General features: G+C 55.9%; 1 protein-coding gene across 1 annotated transcript in view; it reads right to left on the minus strand.

Annotated features, from left to right (window-relative positions):
* Positions 1–22,697, minus strand: part of LOC141981990 (microtubule-actin cross-linking factor 1, isoforms 6/7-like) — a 161,935-nt gene that overhangs the window by 110,912 nt on the left and 28,326 nt on the right. The gene's annotated exons all lie outside the window — the stretch shown is intronic.

The raw sequence follows: 22,697 nt of genomic DNA on the forward strand, positions 1-22,697 counted from the left end.
GAGGCCGGCACGCATTGCTGACTGGGCTGTGCCAGCTGGGTAGGGAGGAGAGAGCAGGCCAGGGACATGCACAGACTGGGCTGATGCTGCAAAGCCCAGTGAGGACAGAGAACTGCCCTAAGAGGGGACCAGCCCAGAGCTGGGGCACAATCACACACCCACCCCGCTCATTCCTGCAGCTGCAACGTCACTCAGCAGGGCTGCAGGCTGGGAGCAGGATCCCCCCGACGCCTCCCACCAACTAGAGGCTACACAGGTCACTGCTCTTCTCCCGGCTCTCTGCAGGCTCCCACTGAATCCACTCCCCAAGGCTCACCCCGTCCTACCAGCCGTCTCTCCAATCTCCTCCTCCCTACGGCTCACCCCAACTCCCTCCTACCAGCCGTCTCTCCAACCGACTCGTCCCTATGGCTCACCCCAACCCCGTCCTACCAGCCGTCTCTCCAACCGAGACGTGCCGGACCCCACATTTCTCCCACAAGCACCGGAGCAGGGCCGACATGAAGTTGGAGCCTTGGTCTGTCAAGACTTCCCTGGGGAACCCCACTCGGCTGAACATGGTCAGGAGCGCATCTGCCACGGTGTCTGCTTCAATGGAAGCTAAGGGCACTGCCTCGGGGTAGCGGGTGGCAAAATCTACCACCACCAGAATGTATTTCTTCCCCGACCGGGTCGTCTTGCTGAGAGGCCCCACGATGTCCATGGCCACCTTCTGGAAAGGCTCCTCTATGATGGGCAAAGGTCTCAAAGCCGCTTTCCCCTTGTCCCGGGCCTTCCCCTTGTCCCGGGCCTTCCCCACCCTCTGACAGGGGTCACAGGATCGGCAATACTGCCGGACGGTGGTAAAGACCCCGGGCCAGTAAAAGTTCTGTAGCGACCTCTGCCGGGTGCGCCGGATTCCCTGGTGCCCTGCGAGGGGGATGTCATGGGCCAGGGACAGGAGCTTGCGACGATACTTCTGAGGGACCACCAGCTGCCTCCTGACCCCACAGGACTCCCCTTCCCCTGGGGGAGCCCATTCTCGGTACAGGAACCCCTTCTCCCACAGGAACCTCTCCTGGCAGCCTCTCCTCATGGTCCGTCCCACACTGAGGTCGGCCAGGTCCCTGAGCTTCTGCAAGGAGGGATCTTTCCTCAACTCGGCCTGGAACTCAGCAGCTGGGGAAGGGATGGGGCCCGGTTCCCCCTCAGTGGTCAGGTCTGAGGCCTCAGCCTCTCTGAGCCGTGCCCCTCGGCGCTCCCTCCCCACCAGGGTAGGGTCCTGCACCTCCGGTGTGGTACCCTCCCCAAGGTCAGGGTGCAGTGCCCCTCGCCGGCTCTGGCTACGGGTCACAACCAGGGTGGTCTGGGGCTTGCTTGGCCAGTCCTCTAGGTCTCCCCTCCTCAAAACCTCAGTGGGCAAATGGTGGTGCACCCCCACATCCTTGGAGCCCTCCTTGGCCCCCCATTTCAGGTGTACCCTTGCCACGGGCACCTTAAATGGGGTCCCGCCCACCCCCATCAGGGTCAGGTAGGTGTTGGGCACCACCCGATCTGGGGCCACCACCTCGGGCCGGCCCAGCGTCACCTCCGCGCCCGTATCCCAGTATCCATTGACTCTCCTCCCATCCACCTCCAGGGGAACAAGGCACTCTCTCCGGAGGGACAGCCCCGCGCCCACCCTGTAAACCGAGCACCCTGAGTCCAGAGCCTCCAGCCCTCTGGCAGAGCTGGCCGGGGGTACTCTTCCCTCCTGAGCAGGTGGTAAACTGGCAGCCCCCCTTGCCTGGGTCGTCTGCCCCTCGTCCAGCTGAGTCCCTACCCAGTTAACCCTGGGTAGGTTAGGTCTGCTCAGTCTGACCCTGAGCCCGGGGCACAGGGTCCGTACGTGGCCTCTCTGGCCACAGTGATAGCAGCTCAGGTCACGTTGGTCCCCTCGAACGGGTCGGAGGGGCCCGACGCCAGGCGTTCCCCTTTGGAGGGGGTTCTCCCTATTTCCCCGCTGGGAGGCCCCATGGTGACTCTCTCTCTGCATCGGGGGGGCCTGTTCTTTTGGGACTCCTCCCGGCTACCCCCTGACCGACTGTTCACAAACTCGTCGGCCAGCTGCCCTGCATGCTGGGGGTTCGCGAGCTTTTTGTCCACCAGCCACAGCCTCAGGTCGGAAGGGCACTGTTCATACAGGTGCTCCAGTACAAACAGGTCAAGCAGGTCCTCTTTAGTTTGGGCCCCCGCTGTCCACTTGCGGGCATATCCCTGCATCCTGTTGACCAGTTGTAGGTAGGTGACCTCAGGCGTTTTACGCTGACTCCGGAACCTTCTCCGGTACATCTCGGGGGTCAGCCCAAACTCACGGAGCAGGGCCTGTTTGAACAGTTCATAGTCCCCTGCCTTTGCCCCTGTCATTCGGCTGTACACCTCCACGGCTTTGGGGTCCAGTAAGGGGGTGAGGAACTGGAGCCTGTCTGCAGGGTCAACCCTGTGCAGCTCGCAGGCATTCTCAAAGGCCGTCAGGAAGCTATCTATGTCCTCCCCCTCCTTCCGCTGGGCCAGGAAGCACTTATCAAAGCTTCTTGCAGTCCTGGGTCCCCCCTCACTCACCGCAGCCGGGGCCCCACTGCTCCTCAGCCTGGCCAGCTCCAGTTCATGCTGCCTCTGCTTTTCATGATCCTCCAGCTCCCTCATTTTCCTCTCCCTCTCCCATTCCAGCCGCCTCCGCTCCAGGGATGGGGAGCTCCGCCGGGAGGATCCCCTGCTGACTGCCGGGGTCCGGGTGCCCTCGGTATTTGCTGGGCTGCTCCCAGCCCCTCCCCCAGGCATAGGTAGGAAGGGTCTCGGGGTGTCCTGGGCAGCAGTCTGACCCCTTGCAGCCGGGTCAGGCACCAGGGCCCACGCTGCATCTGCCAGGCTGCTCCCCTCAGGGACAGGGATCGGTGCATCCGAGCAATCCTCCTCCTCCAGCTGGGCAATCAGCTGTTCTTTGGTGAGCGTCCCAGTGCGCAGCCCCCTCTGCCTGCACAGCTCCACCAGGTCGCTCTTAAGGCGCTTCACATACATCTCCCTGCTGGCCACTCGCAGGCCTGTGCGCTCTCAGCTCCCCACGGTTTCCAGGAGGACCCCCTAGTGTACCAGCCCTTCTCCAGGTCACCACCTCTCTCCCAGGGTCGAGCCGCAGACTCCTCCGCCCCTGAGCCTGCTCACCACAGTCCCCGGGGGGTCCCCATTATTGCAACAGTCCTTCTCGCTGGTCTCACACACTCCCAAGGGTTAAGCATAGCTCCTCTGCCCCCCGAAACTGCTCCTCTCTGAATCTTCAGCACACCTGGACCCCGCCAATCCCCCTTGGTTTACTGCTCCCCCCCGTAACTTACTGCAGGAAGTGCCGTCCATGGGGTGCAGTAGATCCCACCTCTGCCACCAGTTGTCACGAAGTGTGCGGGAGACAGGGCCCTGCACCCCCACTTCCTGCGATTCCCCGTGACTCTCAACCAGACAGTAAAATGGAAGATTTATTAGGGACGACAGGAACACAGTCCAGATCAGAACTTGCAGGTACAAATGGGACCCCTCAGTCAGGTCCTTCTCGGGGGCAGGGAGATTAAACCCCAGACTTGGGGGCTCCCTCCTCTTCCCCAGTCAACTCCAAACTGGACAAACCCCTTCAGCCGTCTCCCCCAGCCTCCCCCTGGCTCCTCCTCCAGCCTTTGTCCAGTTTCCCGGGCAGAAGGTGTCACCTGGACCCAACCCCCTCCTGGGCTCAGGTTACAGGCTCAGGTATCATCCCAGCCAGTGAAGTCACCCCCTGCTATCCCATCACCGATCAGACAGTCCCAGTAAACTCCCCTGCCACATTCCTAGGTCAATCCGCCCCACTCAGTCCCTGCTGTGTCACACCACCCGGAACTGTAGACTGGCAGTGGAATAAATTTTCCTCCCAAACAAGTCCAGTCATTTGGCCTCTTTATTTTTGGGGGGTTGAGCTGGACTGACTCTGCTTTTCCTTTTTGTTGGCTGCCGGGACCACCGGTGAGCCGGGGGGAGGGTGGGTATACAGTGTGACAAAGTTCCTCCTCTACCTTGGTGGGTCCTGTGCTTATTGGCGGATTTGCTCGCCTCAGAGATTCACGGCAGCCCTCAGTTTGGCCACTTTCATGGCTCAAATCTGCTGTTCTACTCAGATAACCTCATCACCGGCCAGCATGGGGAAAAGGAAGGAGAAAAATCCCCACAGTCTCTGCTGATCCACCATGTGGGTCGGGGAACAGCCCAGAGACCTTCCCTTCTGGTGGAGCCCACAGTCCAGGTCGACTCCTCCTGTGTCTGACCAGGAGTTGGGAGGTTTGGGGGGACCCGGGCCCGCCCTCTACTCTGGGTTCCAGCCCAGGGCTCTGTGGACTGCAGCTGTCTAGACTGACTCCTGGAACAGCTGTGCGACAGCTACAACTCCCTGGGCTACTTCCCCATGGCCTCCTCCCAACACCTTCTTTATCCTCACCACAGGACCTTCCTCCTGGTGTCTGATGATGCTTGTACACCTCAGTCCTCCAACAGTCCGCGTTCTCACTCTCAGCTCCTAGTGCCTCTTGCTCCCAGCTCTTCACACACACACCACAAACTGAAATGAGCTCCTTTTTAAACCCAGGTGCCCTGATTAGCCAGCCTGTCCTAATTGATTCTAGCAGCTTCTTGATTGGCTCCAGGTGTCCTAATTAGCGTGCCTGCCTGCCTTAATTGGTTCCAGCAAGTTCCTGCTTGTTCTGGAACTGTCCCTGTTACCTTACCCAGGGAAAAGGGATCTACTTAATCTGGGACTAATGTATCTGCCTTCTAACACTCTCTCCTGTAGCCATCTGGCCCGACCCTGTCACATATCCCCCTCTCCCCACTCAACACCCCAGCGTTGGGCAACTTGGGACGTCAGGCAGTGTACCCTTGACAAGCCATCTGCATTGCCATGGTGGCTTCCAGCCCAGTGTTGTATGGTGAATTGAAAAGGTTGTAGGGACAGGAACCACCTGGTTACCCTTGCATTCTTCTCTTTATTTCGCTGCATCCACTGGAGGGGTGCATGGTCGGTCACAAGGGTAAACTGTCGTCCCAGAAGGTAATAACGTAGTGTTTCCATGGCCCATTTCACAGCAAGGCACTCTCTCTCAGCCCCGGCATACTTCTGCTCTCTTGGGAGGAGTTTCCTGCTGAGGTAGAGGATTGGGTGTTCTTCATCTCCAACCATCTGCGATAGGACAGCTCCCAATCCTACTTCAGATGCATCTGTTTGTAAAATGAATTCTTTGTTGAAGTCTGGGGCTATAAGCACGGGGTTACTGCAGAGGGCTGTCTGTAGATCCATGAATGCTTTCTCTGCGGCATCTGTCCACTTCACTATGTCTGGACCCCAGGCTTTTATCAGGTCTGTCAGGAGACTTGCTCTGGTAGCAAAATGGGGAATAAATCGTCGGTAGTACCCCACCACACCCAGGAATGCCCGGACTTGCTTTTTCCGAGTCGGCCAGGGCCAATTTTGGATAGCCTCTAGTTTGTTCGGTTGGGGCTTGACCATGCCTCTTCCTACAATGTGGCCAAGGTATTTAGCCTTGGCCAGCCCTATAGCACACTTGACTGAGTTGGCTGTGAGCCCAGCCTGTCTTAGAGTGTCCAGAACCGCTTCCACCTTTCCTAAGTGGGTTTCCCAGTCGGGGGTGTGAATAATCACATCATCCAGGTATGCCGCTGCATAACTGGTATGGGGCCGTAGGAGCTTGTCTATAAAACACTGGAAGGTGGCAGGTGCCCCATGCAGTCCAAAAGGAAGAACAGGATATTGAAACAGACCCTCTGGGGTAGAGAATGCCATCTTTTCTTTCCCATCTTTGGCAAGGGGAATCTGCCAGTATCCCTTCGTTAAATCAAGGGTGGTCAAAAATCGGGCATTGCCCAGGCGGTCAACTAACTCATCGATACGGGGTATGGGGTATGCATCGAATTTTGATCTCTCATTCAGCCGGCGAAAGTCATTACAAAACCTAGTGGTGCCATCGGGTTTGGGCACCAACACAATTGGGCTTGACCACTGACTGTGGGACTCTTCGATGACTCCCAGCTCCAACTTCCTTTTTATCTCTGCCTTGATCTCCTCCCTTTTTGCCGCTGGGACCCGGCAGGGCCTTAAAGCCACCTTAGCCCCAGGGTCTGTGATAATATGGTGATATGCATCAGTGGTCCGGCCTGGTTTGGTTGAAAACACGTCCTGGTATTGGTTGATGATCTCAGTTACCTCCTCCTTCTGGTTTGGTGTCAGATCAGTGGATATCCTGATCTGCTTCTGCAGGTTATTTCCCTGGGTCAGGGCCTCTTGGGCCACCGCACCTGCCTCTCGTTGGGGCCAAGGCTTTAAGAGGTTAATGTGATAAATCTGTTCTTGTTTCCAGTGTCCTGGCTGCCGCACCTTGTAGGTTACTTCCCCCAAGGGTTCAACCACCTCATAGGGCCCCTGCCATTGGGCCAGAAACTTGCTTTCTGCCGTGGGTACCAACACCATCACCCGATCCCCTGGTTGGAATGGTCAGACTTTTGCCTGGCGATTGTAATGGGTTAGCTGGGCTTCCTGCGCCTTTTCCAAATGTTCCCGTACAATCGGGGTGACCTGGGCTATCCGTTCACTCATCTGCAACACATGGTCAATTATATTTCTCCCCTCATTGGGTTCCTCTTCCCTTTTGTGATATCTAGTATGCCACGGGGGGTGAAGTCCGTATAATAATTCAAAGGGGGAAAACCCAGTTGAGTCCTGAGGTACCTCCAGGATGGCGAACATAAGGTAGGGTAGTAGGGTGTCCCAATCCTTCTGTCCCGACTTACCACTTTCCTTATCATTGCCTTGAGGGTTTGGTTAAAACTTTCTACCAGCCCACCGGTCTGCGGATGTTAGACTGAAGTTCTTAGGGTATGTATATGGAGCAGCGTACCGAGGTCCTTCATTAGCTTTGACATAAATGGGGTACCTTGGTCTGTTAATATCTCCTTTGGTAGCCCCACTCGGGCAAAGATCCCCACCAGCTCTTTAGCTATCGTTTTAGAGGCCATGTTCCGCAGGGGGATGGCTTCTGGGTAGCGAGTAGCATAGTCCAAAACAACAAGTATGTATCGGTGGCCTCGGGCTGTCTTCTCCAGGGGTCCCACCAGGTCCATGGCTATTCGCTCGAAGGGAACCTCTATGATGGGAAGGGGTACTAAAGGTGCCCTCAAGTGGGGACGGGGACTGCAGCTGACACTCCGGGCAGGACGCACAGTACCTCCGCACTTCTCCATGTACTCCGGGCCAGAAGAATCGTCGCAGGATCCGTGCCAGGGTCTTCTCTACCCCTAAATGCCCCCCAAATAGATGACTATGGGCCAGACTTAATACAGTATTGTGACGCAGCAGGGGGGGGGGGAGTGGTGACCTGGGAATGTGGCAGGGGAGTTTCACTGGGGATGGGAGACCTGAGAGCCTGTAACCTGAGCCGGGACAGGGAGGGGGAGGTAACACCTCTGCCCGGGAATGTGAAGATAGGCTGCAGGAGGGAGCCTGCTGGGGGGGTGGTTTGGTTTCAGTTTGGGGCTGGGTGGAGGAATGCAGGGAACCCCAAGGCTGGGGTCTAAGCTCCCTGCTCCCCCAGAAGGACTTGACTTGAGGGGTCCTGGTTGTACCCACAAGCTCTGTTTTGGACTGTGTTCCTGTTGTCCAATAAACCTTCTGTTTTACTGGCTGGCTGAGAGTCACGGTGAATCCCAGGAGGAGGGGTGCAGGGCCTGGACTCCCCCACACTCCGTGACTAGCATTCTGGTGTTTTTGAGGTACTAGGATCTGCTGTACCTTCTGCCCCTGTACTGGTGCAACCCGGTATAAGAGATTCTTCTTATTATGAAGTAGGGTCCTGGTCCCTGGGTTTTCCCTTCCACGGGAACCCTATCTATTTCTGTCACCTCTTTCCTAACGATGTCGTACCTTGGGTCTCCAGCCTGGTCCCATCCAGAATTTCCTCTCCCGGGGCTAATCTGCCCGAGATCTAGCGGCCCAGTCGCTGTTGCCTCTACTGGTTCAGAGGCCTTAGGGTGTGGGTCAGACTCGGGTGCTTCTCTCTCCTGGGCGGCCTCCTGTTCAGCGACTGCCTCGTCCAGGGTCGAAGACGAGGACAGTACCGCAGGCGGGGGCCCTGGTCCTCCGTCTCTGTGGGGGAGGGTGGCTAAGGAGTGAGCACCACCTCTTCAGCCTGGCTTCCGGGCGTGCGTCCACACCCCGCCCGGTGCCGGCGGCCGACGAGTGGAGCAACGGATGCATAGCCGTGACCGGGACTCCCCACCTGTTCCAACGAGGCCACTGACCCAGCCACCACTGACCCCACGCTACCACGGACCCTGCCGTGGCCCCGGTCGCCCAGTCACGCTGTTGAGGTCTAGGCGAGGGGCTAAACCATCCTTCAGTACTGGAGGAACCCCCTGCCGGAGACCACGGCAGGGCCGTAGATGTCTGAGTCTGCATAGAGACCACAGGCAACAGTGCCCAGTACGAGGGGACCGGGACCAGACGTGGGGAGACCAGTGTCGGTGCTGGGAGGAACCGGGGCAGGACAGAGAACGCTCCCACAGTGTAGGCGACCTGGATCGGCGTCGAGACGGTGGGGAGGTGATTGGTACTGGTAATCAGGGGAACTACGCCTCCCTCTCAGTGATCCACGTCGAGACGACGGGGATCGCGATTGCGGTGCCGGTGACTGATGGCGAGCCCCGGAGGATCTCGGGGGTGGCTCCGGAGACTGGCAGGGTGGAGGTGGAGAGAGTGTCATTGTCTCAGGGGATCGGCGGTGTGACGAAGTGGGACTGTTCTTAATGGTTCCTCCGAATATTGTGGAGGTGCCTCAATTTCCCTTATGCAGTTCTTAAGTATCTAGGGAGTGGGATAAGGGTGTATGATCACTGCAGAGCCCTAGAGGGCAGGTGTGTGCAGGGGTCTGGACACAGAGAATGGCCGACACCCTGTTTCCTGGCCACTGATGGCCTGGACCCTTCCCCCCTGCAAGGTGAGAGCTAAAGGGTTGGAGAACAAAGGAATCAGGTGACCTCCTGGCCCGGGAAAGGGACAAAGCCCAGAGGAGGAGGGGCTGGAGAGAGTTTCAGTTTGGGGCTGGCTAGGACATGGAGTGAAGGGCAGACGTGGTTGTCTGGCTCACTGCCCTCCAAAATGGACCCAGCTGAGGGGTCCTGTTCTCTGCACCTGCAAGCTCTGTTTTAGACCATGTTCCTGTCGTCTAATAAACCTCTGTTTTACTGGCTGGCTGAGAGTCCCGTCTGACTGCGAAGTTGGGGTGCAGGACCCTCTGGCTTCCCCAGGAGCCCCGCCTGAGCGGTCTCGCTGTGGGAAGCACACGGAGGGGCAGAGGATGCTGAATGCTCCGAGGTCAGACCCAGGAAGGTGGAAGCTGTGTGAGCTGTGTGTCCTGCAGACAGGCTGCTCACCGGAAGGCGACTGCCCCAGAGTCCTGACTGGCTTCATGGGGAGCAGTTCCAGAGCATCGCCCGGGCACTCCGTGACAACTGGTGGCAGAGGTGGGATCTACTGCACCCCGTGGATGGCGCTTCCTGCAGTAAGTGACTGGGGAGCAGTAAAACAAAGGGGGATTGATGGGGACTAGGCGTGCTGAAGATTCAGAGAGAGACGGTTTCAGGGGGCGGTTAACCCCTAGGATTGTGTGACCAGAGAAAAGGACTTTTGCAGTAACAGGGTCCCCCGGGGGACTGCAGCGAGCGGTCCCAGGGGCGGAGGAGTCTGCAGCTCGACCCTGGCAAAGAGGTGGTGACCTCGAGAAGGGCTGGCACACTAGGGGTTCTCCCTGGAAACCGTGGGGAGCTGAGAGCACACAGGCCTGTGAGTCCACAACAACTTGGGAAGAGCGGAGTGATGGCCTGTCACCGTCTTCTTAAGAAGGACATTGTAACCCTGTACAGAAAGAGAGGGTTGAGCATTGGAAAGGTCACCAAAGCACAGTTCATCGTGCAGCTGGAGGAGGGTGACCGCTCTAAGGAACAGACTCCTGACCCCAAATGGGGCTATAGCAGGATCTGGGAGCAGCTGGAGTGGTAGCCAGGCATCGCCAAGACTCCTGTCCCCGACCAGACGAGGGTCTTCACGATCGGGTTCCCCATCCGGGGATCGGAGATGGATGGGATTGGAGCTGAGTCCGAGAGAGCAAGAGGACTGTGAGAGACAGCGAGAGCCCGAGAAAGAGCTGCAGAAGCAGCAGCAGCATGAACTGGCGGTGGGGGAGCGGAGAGGCCTAGGGAACCTCCCCGGGGTGAGTGGGGATAGACCCCGGGGGGCCAGTTCCGCAGGGAACCTCGAGACTAAATTGCTGCCCCTGGTTAAGGGGGGGGGATGTGGATGCCCACCTCACTGCCTTTGAGCAGGCTGGAGATTTGAACCAGGGGGACCCTGCGGAAAAGCCCCGGTGTCTAGCTCCCTTGCTGGGTCCCAAGGCCATAGACTCTGTCGGCCAGATGGGTGGGGAGGTGGACAGGCTCCCACTCCTGACCCCAACCTATATGTCTGTGTGGAGTTTCCTGGGGCCAGGCCCCTCGGACCCCCAGTGGGAGCGGAAGGTGATGGTCAATGGGGAGACATTCCTGGGGTGGCGAGATCCTGGGACAGAGAGAACTGTTGTCAGGCCCTGGGTGGTGCAGCCTCAGAGGTTGAGGGGCTGTGTGAGCTGGGTGAGGGTCCCAGGGACGAAGCCCCTCGCCCTGCCTATGGCCCAGATCCCTGTGCAGACCCAGGAGGGGTGGGGCTGGCTGGTTGTTGGGGTTCTCCAGGATATCGGCTGCGAGACCCTGTTGGGGGGTGACTGTGTCTCTTTGGGACAGGATCCAGGCCCTGCTCCTGTAACGGCCAAGGGTTTGAATTTGAATCCAGGGAACCAATCGGTGGAGAGGGAAATGGTCAGTGAAAATGCAGATGACCTGGCTGGCAGCAGGGAGGAGCCGCTAGGCTCAGGCTACCTGCCTGCCTGTAAGCAGACCCCTGGGGCTGGGTGGGACAGAGAGATGCTCCCTGCGCCCTTGCACTCCGGAGAGGGGGCTCACGCTGGCTCTGATGCAGTGAGGAAAGCAGCGAGCTCGCTGCCTACTCCCACTGGCACAGCAAGGGCAGTGCTGAGCACAGGGGGAGCTGAGACCCCAGCTGAGTGGGGGGAGACACAGGCAGGGGAGGGGATCTGTGGGGAGTGGCAAGGTGCTTGGTAAGGAAAGTTTGGATGAGCCTAGGCAGCCTTGTGATCTGATGGCTTTGTCTAGTCAGCAGGGTGGGAAGGCGAGGAGAGTGGAAGATGAGTGTCCCTGGACCTTACCTGTTAGCTGGGTGGAGAATTGGGACAGTGAAGGAAACGTGCCTGTGCCTGTCAGAGGTATTGACTTGCCTGTGGAGGGAGCTACCCTGATCTCCAAGCAGGTGTCTGTGATCAGCCTTGTGTGCTGGGACAAGGGGAATGAGATCCCAAGCTGTGTGTCTGGTAAAGGAGAAAGTGTGTCCGGCTCTTCTTGGTCTGTGGAGCAGACAGAAGGGGCCTTGCAGCCTGTGATGGTTGAGCGTTGTGCAGTTGTCTCAGAGCTGGTTCTGGATTCAGCTAAAGCCCAGGAAGGGAATGGTCCTAAGTTTGTGTCTGCTCAGGAGAATGGCCCTGTAACTAGGTCGCATCCAGTTAGTGTCTATGTAAAATCCCAGAGACCAGACAATTCTGGTGCTTGTATTTTGCCTGTTGCTCGTGTGTGGTTGGGAAAGGGTGTCGCAACTCTGTCTAATCAGGGTGAGATCCTAGCCAGGGCACAAGGAGAGCGTGAAGGTGATGTGATTGTGTTACCTATGGAGGGTGTGGAAACCTGTAGCAAGAAGGAAAAGATTCCTGAACTTGTGTGTGGCAAAGGGAAGGAGAAGGCTTCTGACCATTTATCTAGGAAGTCTGTCAGTTTGCCTGAAAGGGGATTGTGTAGGAATCCACCGGACGGGCCATAGGTAATTCTGGATGTAAGGGAGACCCAGAAAGAGTCTGTTGTTGCTCAGGAATGTGTTCCTCTAGAGCAAGCCCTAGGTAAAGAGGGTAAGAGCAGAATTTCTGGGAGGGGTGAATTGTTGCATAGAAAAGCCCTAGGGAAAGGAATCCTCATGGAGTCTTTGCAAGCAGTTTACTGCAACTGAAGGGTGTGAAAGTGATTTAATCAAGAAAGTTTCAGTTCCTAACAGCCAGAAATTTTCTGTTGTGAATGGATCCACTGACTGTCCTGTTGAAAGACCCAGTGTGGATAGCTTTGAGAAGGTCTCAGATGGAGTGAAAGCTGTTAAGAAACTTAAACAGTCCTATAACCAAGTGGCTGTGTTTGGCCAGCTTGTTGGGGAGAAGACCCAATCCAAGTTTGACCCCCTGGGGTTTTGGGGTGGCCAAAGGGCGGGCCGCAGAAACCTTCCCACATGCGGCCTGCGAGTGCTATCGACCACCCCCGACCTAAGGGAGGGCGTGAAACTGGAAGGGCCTGGTGTAACTCCTACCAAGGAATGGCAGAGACGCTGGGGCATCCATGGGAACGTTGGTGGCTTCAAACTTCCCCAGGTCACCGCCTAAAGTGACCCCGCTCAGTTCGATCTCGAAGGGGGGAGAGATGTGACGAAGTGGGACTGTTCTTAATGGTTCCTCCGAATATTGTGGAGGTGCCTCAATTTCCCTTATGCAGTTCTTAAGTATCTAGGGAGTGGGATAAGGGTGTATGATCACTGCAGAGCCCTAGAGGGCAGGTGTGTGCAGGGGTCTGGACACAGAGAATGGCCGACACCCTGTTTCCTGGCCACTGATGGCCTGGACCCTTCCCCCCTGCAAGGTGAGAGCTAAAGGGTTGGAGAACAAAGGAATCAGGTGACCTCCTGGCCCGGGAAAGGGACAAAGCCCAGAGGAGGAGGGGCTGGAGAGAGTTTCAGTTTGGGGCTGGCTAGGACATGGAGTGAAGGGCAGACGTGGTTGTCTGGCTCACTGCCCTCCAAAATGGACCCAGCTGAGGGGTCCTGTTCTCTGCACCTGCAAGCTCTGTTTTAGACCATGTTCCTGTCGTCTAATAAACCTCTGTTTTACTGGCTGGCTGAGAGTCCCGTCTGACTGCGAAGTTGGGGTGCAGGACCCTCTGGCTTCCCCAGGAGCCCCGCCTGAGCGGTCTCGCTGTGGGAAGCACACGGAGGGGCAGAGGATGCTGAATGCTCCGAGGTCAGACCCAGGAAGGTGGAAGCTGTGTGAGCTGTGTGTCCTGCAGACAGGCTGCTCACCGGAAGGCGACTGCCCCAGAGTCCTGACTGGCTTCATGGGGAGCAGTTCCAGAGCATCGCCCGGGCACTCCGTGACAGGCGGTGCTCCACGACTCCCTGAGGAGTCTGATAGGCTGGCTTGCCCTCTTGGGGAGCCTTTGCCGAAGCCTGCAGCCCCTGGCGGAGGCCTGTGCTCCCTCGGGGCTGGGGACCAAGCGAGGGCGTCGGTGCTGGCAGGGGAGCTGGTCGGATACCGCTCACCAGAGTCAGAGGAGGATCTTTCACGGGGCTAATGGCTCTGACCAGAGAAGGCCGACTGCGGGGCTCCGGGGTGGACGGGCGGCCCAAGGCATGTCCTTTGTCCGATGCCACCTGGCCCTTCTTTCCCAGCGCCGGGGAGCCGTGCTTCTTGGCCTTCTTCTTAGGCCCCGGCGACGGGGAACGGTGCCAGGCGGAGCTTGGTGCCTGGGGTGCACTTTGCACTGATGAAGAGGTGCTTGGCGAATCCTGTCAACACGTCTCGGAGGTCGGACTCCATCAGGAGGGCCCGAAGTGGAATGTCCCGCTCCTTCTGCGTGCGGGGCCAAAAGTTTTGACAGATACGGCACTTGTCTTTTATGTGAGCCTCCCCCAAGCTCTTCAGACAGCTGTCGTAGGGGTCACTAACCGGCATAGGCCTGTTACTGTCTGCGCAGGGCTTGAACCCCAGAGACCGGGGCCAGCCCCGCCGGGGTCAAAGTCCCCGAATAACTAAACACTTAACAGGTACTTCACACTAACTACTGAAGCATCAACTGTATACAAGGCCTTAAGGCACGAAGTCCAAAGACGAAAAACCACTAGCCCTTGCCAAGCAAGGAAGGCGCTCCGACTAACCGTGATCACGGGCGGTAAGAAGGAACTGAGAGGGCACAGGGCCAGCGGTGCCTGATATACCAGCGCATGGGCACGGCACTCCAGGGGGTGCCACGGCTGGCCCTATGGCTAGCGCCAAGGCAGAAGTCTCCGATGACCATGCACCTGGGCTCACGCACACCTAGACTGGAATCGACATGAGCAAGCACTCGAAGAAGAATAGCCATTGATGGACCTATCCTCTATGAATATATCTAGTTCTTTTTTGAACCCTGTTATAGTCTTCGCCTTCACAACATCCTCTGGCAAGGAGTTCCACAGGTTGACTGTGCATTGTATGAAGAAATACTTCCTTTTGTTTGTTTTAAACCTGCTGCCTATTCATTTCATTGGGTGACCCCTAGTTCTTGTGTTATGAGAAGGAGTAAATAACACTTCCTTATTCACTTTCTTCACAGCAGTCATGATTTTATAGACCTCTATCATATCCCCCCTTAGTCGTCTCTTTTCCAGGCTGAATAGTCCCAGTCTTATTAATCTCTCCTTATACGGAAGTTGTTCCATACCCCTCATCATTTTTGTTGCCCTTTTCCAATTCCAATATATCTTTTTTGAGATGGGGCGACCCCATCCGCAAGCAGTATTCAAGGTGTGGGCGTACCATGGATTTATATAGAGGCAATAGGATATTTTCTGTCTTATTCTCTATCCCTTTCCTAATGATTCCCAGCATTCTGTTCACTTTTTTGACTGCCGCTGCCCACTGAATGGATGTTTTCAGAGAACTCTCCACACTGACTCCAAGATCTCTTTCCTGAGTGGTAACAGCTAATTTAGACCCCATCATTGTACATATATATAGTTGGGATGATGTTTTCCAATGTGCATTACTTTGCATTTATCAACACTGAATTTCATCTGCCATTTGGTTGCCCAGTCACCCAGTTTTGTGAGATGTTTTTGATGAGATCACAAGTTTGGGCGGTAAAGGTAACTATGACATAATGTATTTAGTGCTCCACGCCGTTCTGATAAAAACAGCACTAGTCACAAACAATGTAGCTCTTATTGCATGAATTTAACAATGGTTAATTGCTAGACTGCAAAAAGTAATTGTTAATGGTGAATCATCATCCCACGAGGGTGTTTCCCGTGACCTTTCAGAGGGAACTGTTCTTGGCCCAAAGCTATTCAATAGCTTTATCAGTGAACTAGAAGAAAATATAAAATAATTCCTGGTAAAGTTTGCAGAAATTGGTGAGTGGTAAATAACAGTGGGGATGGGTGGGTTATGCAGACTGAGCTGCATGGCTTGGTAAGGTGGGTTCTTTTGAGAAACTTGTGTTTTAACACAGCCAAATGCGAAGTCATGCATCTAAGAACAAAGACTATAGACCACACTTATAAGATTGGGCCCTGTATCCTAGCTAGCAGGGACGTTGGCAAAGCGATGGCAGAGACGGGTTGAACATGAGCTCCCAGGGTGATGCTGTAGCTAAGAGAGTGAGCCCAATCCTCAGCTGTGTAGGATGCTGAGAAGGAGAAGGGAAGTGATTCCCTCTGCATACAACCTGTGTGAGCCCACCACTGAACACTGGGTCCAGGTCTGGAGTCCACACTTCACAGAGGGTTTGATGAATAGGAATGGGTCCAGAAACCCTGCCTTATGGTGTGAGAGAAAAGAAACTCAGTCGATTTACTGCAGGAAGGGACTTGGCCAGGACTGCCACAGGGAGGAGATATGCAAGTATAGTGAATCATAGAATCATAGAATCATAGAATATCAGGGTTGGAAGGGACCTCAGGAGGTCATCTAGTCCCACCACCTGCTCAAAGCAGGACCAATCCCCAACTAAACCATCCCAGCCAGGGCTTTGTCAAGCCGGACCTTAAAAACTTCTAAGGAAGGAGATTTCACCACCTCCCTAGGTAACCCATTCCAGTGCTTCACCACCCTCCTAGTGAAAAAGTTTTTCCGAATATCCAACCTAAACCTCCCCCACGGCAACAGTGCTCTGTGGCTAAGCGATCCTGGTTCTCAGGTAACATGCAGAGATGGGACGTTCTGACTCAGCCATGTCTTCACTGCCAGTTACAGTCTCCACGGGCTCTGGAACATGCCCCAGCACAGGGGGGGGGCACCAAATCGCACCTGGAGCTGCAGCTAGCAGCTAGCAAGAGATGTCAAGAGTAACAAGAAGGGTTTCTTCAGGTATGTTGGCAACAAGAAGAAAGCCAAGGAAAGTGTGGGCCCCTTACTGAATGAGGGAGGCAACCTAGTGACAGAGGATGTGGAAAAAGCTAATGTACTCAATGCTTTTTTTGCCTCTGTCTTCACGAACAAGGTCAGCTCCCAGACTGCTGCACTGGGCAGCACAGCATGGGGAGGAGGTGACCAGCCCTCTGTGGAGAAAGAAGTGGTTCGGGACTATTTAGAAAAGCTGGACGTGCACAAGTCCATGGGGCCGGATGTGCTGCATCCGAGAGTGCTAAAGGAGTTGGCGGCTGTGATTGCAGAGCCATTGGCCATTATCTTTGAAAACTCATGGCGATCGGGGGAGGTCCAGGACGACTGGAAAAAGGCTAATGTAGTGCCCATCTTTAAAAAAGGGAAGGAGGAGGATCCGGGGAACTACAGGCCAGTCAGCCTCACCTCAGTCCCCGGAAAAATCATGGAGCAGGTCCTCGAGGAATCAATTCTCTGTGGATGAGGGGAAAGCAGTGGGCGTATTGTTCCTTGACTTTAGCAAGCTTTTGACACAGTCTCCCACAGTATTCTTGCCAGCAAGTTAAAGAAGTATGGGCTGGATGAATGGACGATAAGGTGGAGAGAAAGCTGGCTAGATGGTCGGGCTCAACGGGTAGTGATCAATGGCTCCATGTCTAGTTGGCAGCCGGTATCAAGTGGAGTGCCCCAAGGGTCGGTCCTGGGGCCGGTTTTGTTCAATATCTTCATTAATGATCTGGAGGATGGTGTGGATTGCACCCTCAGCAAGTTTGCAGATGACACTAAACTGGGAGGAGAGGTAGATACGCTGGATGGTAGGGATAGGATACAGAGGGACCTAGACAAATTGGAGGATTGGGCCAAAAGAAATCTGATGAAGTTCAACAAGGACAAGTGCAGAGTCCTGCACTTAGGATGGAAGAATCCCATGCACCGCTACAGACTAGGGACCAAATGGCTAAGCGGCAGTTCTGCAGAAAAGGACCTAGGGGTTACAGTGGACGAGAAGCTGGATAGGAGTCAACAGTGTGCCCTTGTTGCCAAAAAGGATAATGGCATTTTGGGCTGTATAAGTAGGGGCATTGCCAGCAGATCGAGGGATGAGATCATTCCCCTCTATTCGGCACTGGTGAGGCTTCATCTGGAGTACTGTGTCCTGTTTTGGGCCCCACACTACAAGAAGGATGTGGAAAAATTGGAAAACGTCCAGCGGAGGGCAACAAAAATGATTAGGGGGCTCACATGACTTATGAGGAGAGGCTGAGGGAACTGGGATTGTTTAGTCTGCAGAAGAGAAGAATGAGGGGGGATTTGATAGCAGCCTTCAACTACCTGAAAGGGGGTTCCAAAGAGGATGGATCTAGACTGTTCTCAGTGGTGGCAGAAGACGGAACGAGGAGTAATGGTCTCAGGTTGCAGGGGGGGAGGTCTAGGTTGGATATTAGGAAACACTATTTCACTCGGAGGTTGGTGAAGAACTGGAATGGGTTCCCTAGGGAGGTGGTCGAATCTCCTTCCCTAGAGGTTTTTAAGGTCGGGCTTGACAAAGCCCTGGCTGGGATAATTTAGTTGGGAATTGGTCCTGCTTTGAGCAGGGGGTTGGACTAGATGACCTCCTGAGGTCCCTTCCAGCCCTGATATTCTATGATTCTTGGTGCCCCAGCTTTCAAACAATCTATTGGCAGAACCCCTTTAGCATGCCAGACCCCCAGTGGGGCTCACACTTCTTTCAGGGTAGGTCACACAGCCCCACCGCCTCCCAGACTGAGCTACCGGGCTCCAGCCCCCCTGCCTCACCCCTTGTGCTCTGCTCAGCCCATCCCGCTGAGCCAGACGCCTGATGGAGACCTGGACACTGCAGGGACCCATGGGCCCAGCCAGTATTTGCAGTGACAGCGCAAGCAGAACTGGAGTCGGAGTTATTAGCCCAGTGGAACACGGCCCTGGCAGGCCGGAGGGTAACACAGAGCCAGAAAGGTCGCAGCACGGTCCAGCCTGGTCCCGCCAAGCTGCCGTGAACTCCATGGTCAGGCTCTGTCTGGCTCTGACTTCCTTCCTCTGTTAGTCCCCAGGTGAGAGCCCCAAGCCTCTTCCACAGCCCACAGCTCCCACCTCCCAGTGCTTCCTTCTCCCGCTGGGCTTCCTCCTCTGCCCTGCTGAGAGGTGGGGAATCCTCGGTGGCTGGGGGTCCAGCTCCCAGCAACCGGGCTGTCCATCCTCTCGGATTGCCCATCAAGAGAGCTTGGCCTCGGCCAGTCTTTTTAACGACCCATTCAGGCCACTCAGAGAGCTGGGCAGCACACGGTGGCACACACAGAGACATACACACACAGAGACACAAACACACACAGACACACACACACACAGAGCCACAGAGACACAGCCACAGGCGCACACACATAGACACACACAGACACAGACACACACACACACACATTGTCTTGGTCTGCCCTGAGCACAAACTTAATCCTTTCTCCCCCACTGGGTAGCAATACCAAGTATGGGGGAAACTGAGGCACACATAAGATTGATAAACCATAGTACCAAAAATTCCCACTTCCTCACAGGTTTCCGAGTAAGAGCCGTGTTAGTCTGTATCCGCAAAAAGAAAAGGAGGACTTGTGGCACCTTAGAGACTAACCAATTTATTTGAGCACGAGCTTTCGTGACTTCATAGGATGCAGTGATTCCTCACAGTGATTCCTCCAGCCTGAGGGGCCTGGCGCTCAAACGAAGGGTACGTACCCTAGAGACACACGTCCCAAAGGCCATTTGTAGGCCTCCCAGGAAACATGAAAGCCTAATTCTCATTTCTCCAGCTCAGTGGCTGACCCAGCCGGTTTCAGATCTCATTGATGCCGACTGTCTGTGGGACTGGGCCCCAGGCCTGTGAAGAAGGCCGACACGGCCGACCTGCAGCAAGAGGCTGGCGTTGGAGCTTGGCTGTTGTCTATTCCTACCACCATCTGCTGAGGAAACTATTGGCACGCCCAGAGCAGGGAGCGCTAGAGGCCAGTCCCGCGGATTTGCAGACTGTGCCCTTGGCTTTGCTGCTGTTCTAGAGACCCAGGTGTGAAGATGCTGCCTTTGGCGGGACGCAACGGAGAGCGCCAATTCAGGACAAACTGCTTCGAGCAGGGCAGCCCCAGCCCCAGCTGGGGTTCCCGTGCACCCCAAGGCAAACCCAACCAGCCAGCCAGAGAGGACTTCGGTCTCACCCCACTGGCTAACCACAGGTCACACAAGCAATTCCCTTAGACACCCCAGTTTCCCAGTATCCCCACCAGTGCCCCTCGTTATGGGGACGAATGGTTATGAAACCCAACACCCCAGTAAAAGAAAAAAGGTTCCCTCGATCCCAAAGGACCAAGCCCCAGGCCCAAACTCTCTCTGTGACCTGGTTACCACACTAACGTGGCCAGGCACCTCCAGTAGGTTATTTCCTACCAAAACGTCAGCTGCAATTTAATCCAGGACAGCTGCCTTCACATCCCCTTTATGGCCATCCCACTCCGGGTGGATTCTAGCCATCGGCGGGTCCGCAGAGTATTCAGATCGAGCCACTGCCGTCACATACACCCCTGGCAACAGGTCCTCTGGCTTCACCAGATGTGCCTTAGCTAGAGTCACATCAGAGCCAGAATCTCGCCACCCCGTGCATTCAACCCCATTGACCTTTGCCTCCATCATAAACCTCTCACTCCCCTGCCATGCCTCAGTCCTGACATAACTGGCGAGCTCGTCACCTCCTCCCATGCCACTGGAGACTGGGGCTGGCATTAGCCGCTGCCGGGCTTGCCCCGGGACTCAAGGTGGTCTGTTGTGGCTTGGGTCAGCCTGGGGGCTCAGAGTAATGGAGCTGGCATTCACCGTGGCTTTTGGGGCTGCTGGCTTTGGGCTGCTCTTCAGGGTCGGGCAATCTGGTCTCATGTGGCCAAGCACACCACAGTGATAGCATGTAACCGGTTTATTCTTGAGGTCAGAGCTCCTACCCTCTGGGCCCCCCTGGGCTCCTCTATAAGAATAAGGGCCAGGTTTACTTTTAAATCCTTCCCTCCTCTTGAACTGGGGAGGATGGTGATTAATTTTCCCCTGGGGTTTACACCCTTCCCGAGACCTGTTTTGAGTATATTCCGCAATTTCCGCAGCCCGTAGGACTGACTCAGGGTCCTAATCACACACAGCTGCTCTCACATGGTCAGGCACGATGTCTAAGAACTGCTCCAAAGTTATTAACTCCAGCAGGTTTTCAAAACTCCCATGCGCCTTTGCTCCCACAACCCACTTTTTAACAAAACCCATCAGCTTATGAGCACATTCTACAACAGTACCATCATTGGACATCTTAAACTTTCTAAACTTAACCCTGTAAGACTCAGGGGTGACCCTGAATCGCCTCAGCACAGAATCTTTACACAGCACGTAATCCAAGGCTTCTTGTTCCCTTAATTCACTGAATACTTCCCTGGCTTTTCCAGTCAGTCTGGTCAGCAGGACAGGCATTTGCTGCTCATCTGGGATCCCGTGCAGAGCGCACAGACGTTGGAAGGTAGACAAAGCCTCCTCTAGGTCTTCAGTATCTTTGTCAAGGGGACAGATCCTTTCCCAGTTCCTTTCGTTATGGCGGGGAAGCGGAGCACCGGGTGGCAAGGACCTTCTCTGCTCTTCCAATACCTGAAGCTGGCGAGCCCTTTCCTCAGCAGCTAAACGCTCCGTGTGTCTTTCATGCGCCCCTTCCTCTCTTTCAGCCACTTCTCTTTCTAATTCAGCCATTCTTTCTTTGGCTTCTTTCTTTGATTCAGCCGTTCTTTTGCTTTTCCAGCAATCGACTGTCTGCTAGTTTCTGTTCATGCTCAAGTTGCAGGTTACTTGCTGCTTTTTGCAATCTAATTGCTACTGCAGCTTCTGCAGCCTCAGGTAAGGGCTGTGCTCCTGCCTCCTGCTGTGACGATGTGACGCAGCAGGGAGGGGGGAGTGTTGACCTGGGAATGTGCCCTGGGGACGGGAGACCTGAGAGCCTGTCACCTGAGCCAGGAGGGGGAGGGGGAGGTGACACCTCTGCCCAGGAATGTGGATGGAGGCTGCAGCAGGGAGCCTGCTCGGTGGGTTTAGTTTCAGTTTGGGGCTGGGTGGAGGAACACAGGGAACCCCAGGGCTGGGGTCTAAGCTCCCTGCTCCCCCAGAAGGACTTCACTGAGGGGTCCTGGGTGTCCCCACAAGCTCTGTTTTGGACTGTGTTCCTGTTGTCCAATAAACCTTCGGTTTTACTGGCTGGCTGAGAGTCTCAGTGAATCCCAGGAAGAGGGGTGCAGGGCCTGGACTCCCCCACACTCCGTGACAACTGGTGGCAGCGGTGGGATCTACTGCACCCCGTGAACGGCGCTTCCTGCAGTAAGTGACTGGGGAACAGTAAAACGAAGGGGGATTGACGGGGACCAGGCGTGCTGAAGATTCAGAGAGAGACGGTTTCAGGGGGCGGTTAACCCCTGGGAGTGTGTCACCAGAGAGAAGGACTTTTGCAGTAACAGGGTCCCCCAGGGGATTGCAGCGAGCGGTCCCAGGGGCGGAGGAGTCTGCAGCTCGACCCTGGCAAAGAGGTGGTGACCTCAAGAAGGACTGGCACACTAGGGGCTTTTCCTGGAAACCGTGGACAGCTGCCCGGCCTGCAAGTGGCCAGCCGGGAGATGTACGCTAAACGCCTTAAGAGCGACCTGGTGGAGCTGTGCAGGCAGAGGGGGCTGCGCGTCGGGAGGTCCACCAAGGAACAGCTGATTGCCCAGCTGGAGGAGAGGGATCGCTTGGATGACCCGACCCCTGTCCCTGAGGGAAGCCGCCCGGCGGACGCAGCGTGGGCCCTGGGGCCTGACCAGGCTGGGAGGGGTCAGACTGCTGCCCAGGACACCCCGAGACCCTTCCTACCTATGCCTGGGGGAGGGGTTGTGGGAAGCCCAGCGAATACCGAGGGCCCCCTGACCCCAGCAGCCAGCAGGGGATCCTCCCAGCGGAGCTCCCCATCCCTGGAGCGGATGCGGCTGGAATGGGAGAGGGAGAGGAAAATGAGGGAGCTGGAGGATCATGAAAAACAACGTCAACATGAGGAGAAACAACGTCAACATGAGCAGGAGGAGAAGGAGAAACAACGTCAACATGAGCAGGAGGAGAAGGAGAGGGAACGTCAGGAGAAGGAGAGGGAGCGTCAGGAGAAGGAGAGGGAACGTCAGGAGAAGGAGAGGGAACGTCAACATGAGCAGCAGGAGAAGGAGAAACAAAGACAGCATGAACTGGAGCTGGCCAGGCTGAGGAGCAGTGGGGCCCCGGCTGCGG

The sequence above is a fragment of the Natator depressus genome, chromosome 2, assembly GCF_965152275.1.
Source record: "Natator depressus isolate rNatDep1 chromosome 2, rNatDep2.hap1, whole genome shotgun sequence".
Lineage (NCBI taxonomy): Eukaryota > Metazoa > Chordata > Testudines > Cheloniidae > Natator > Natator depressus.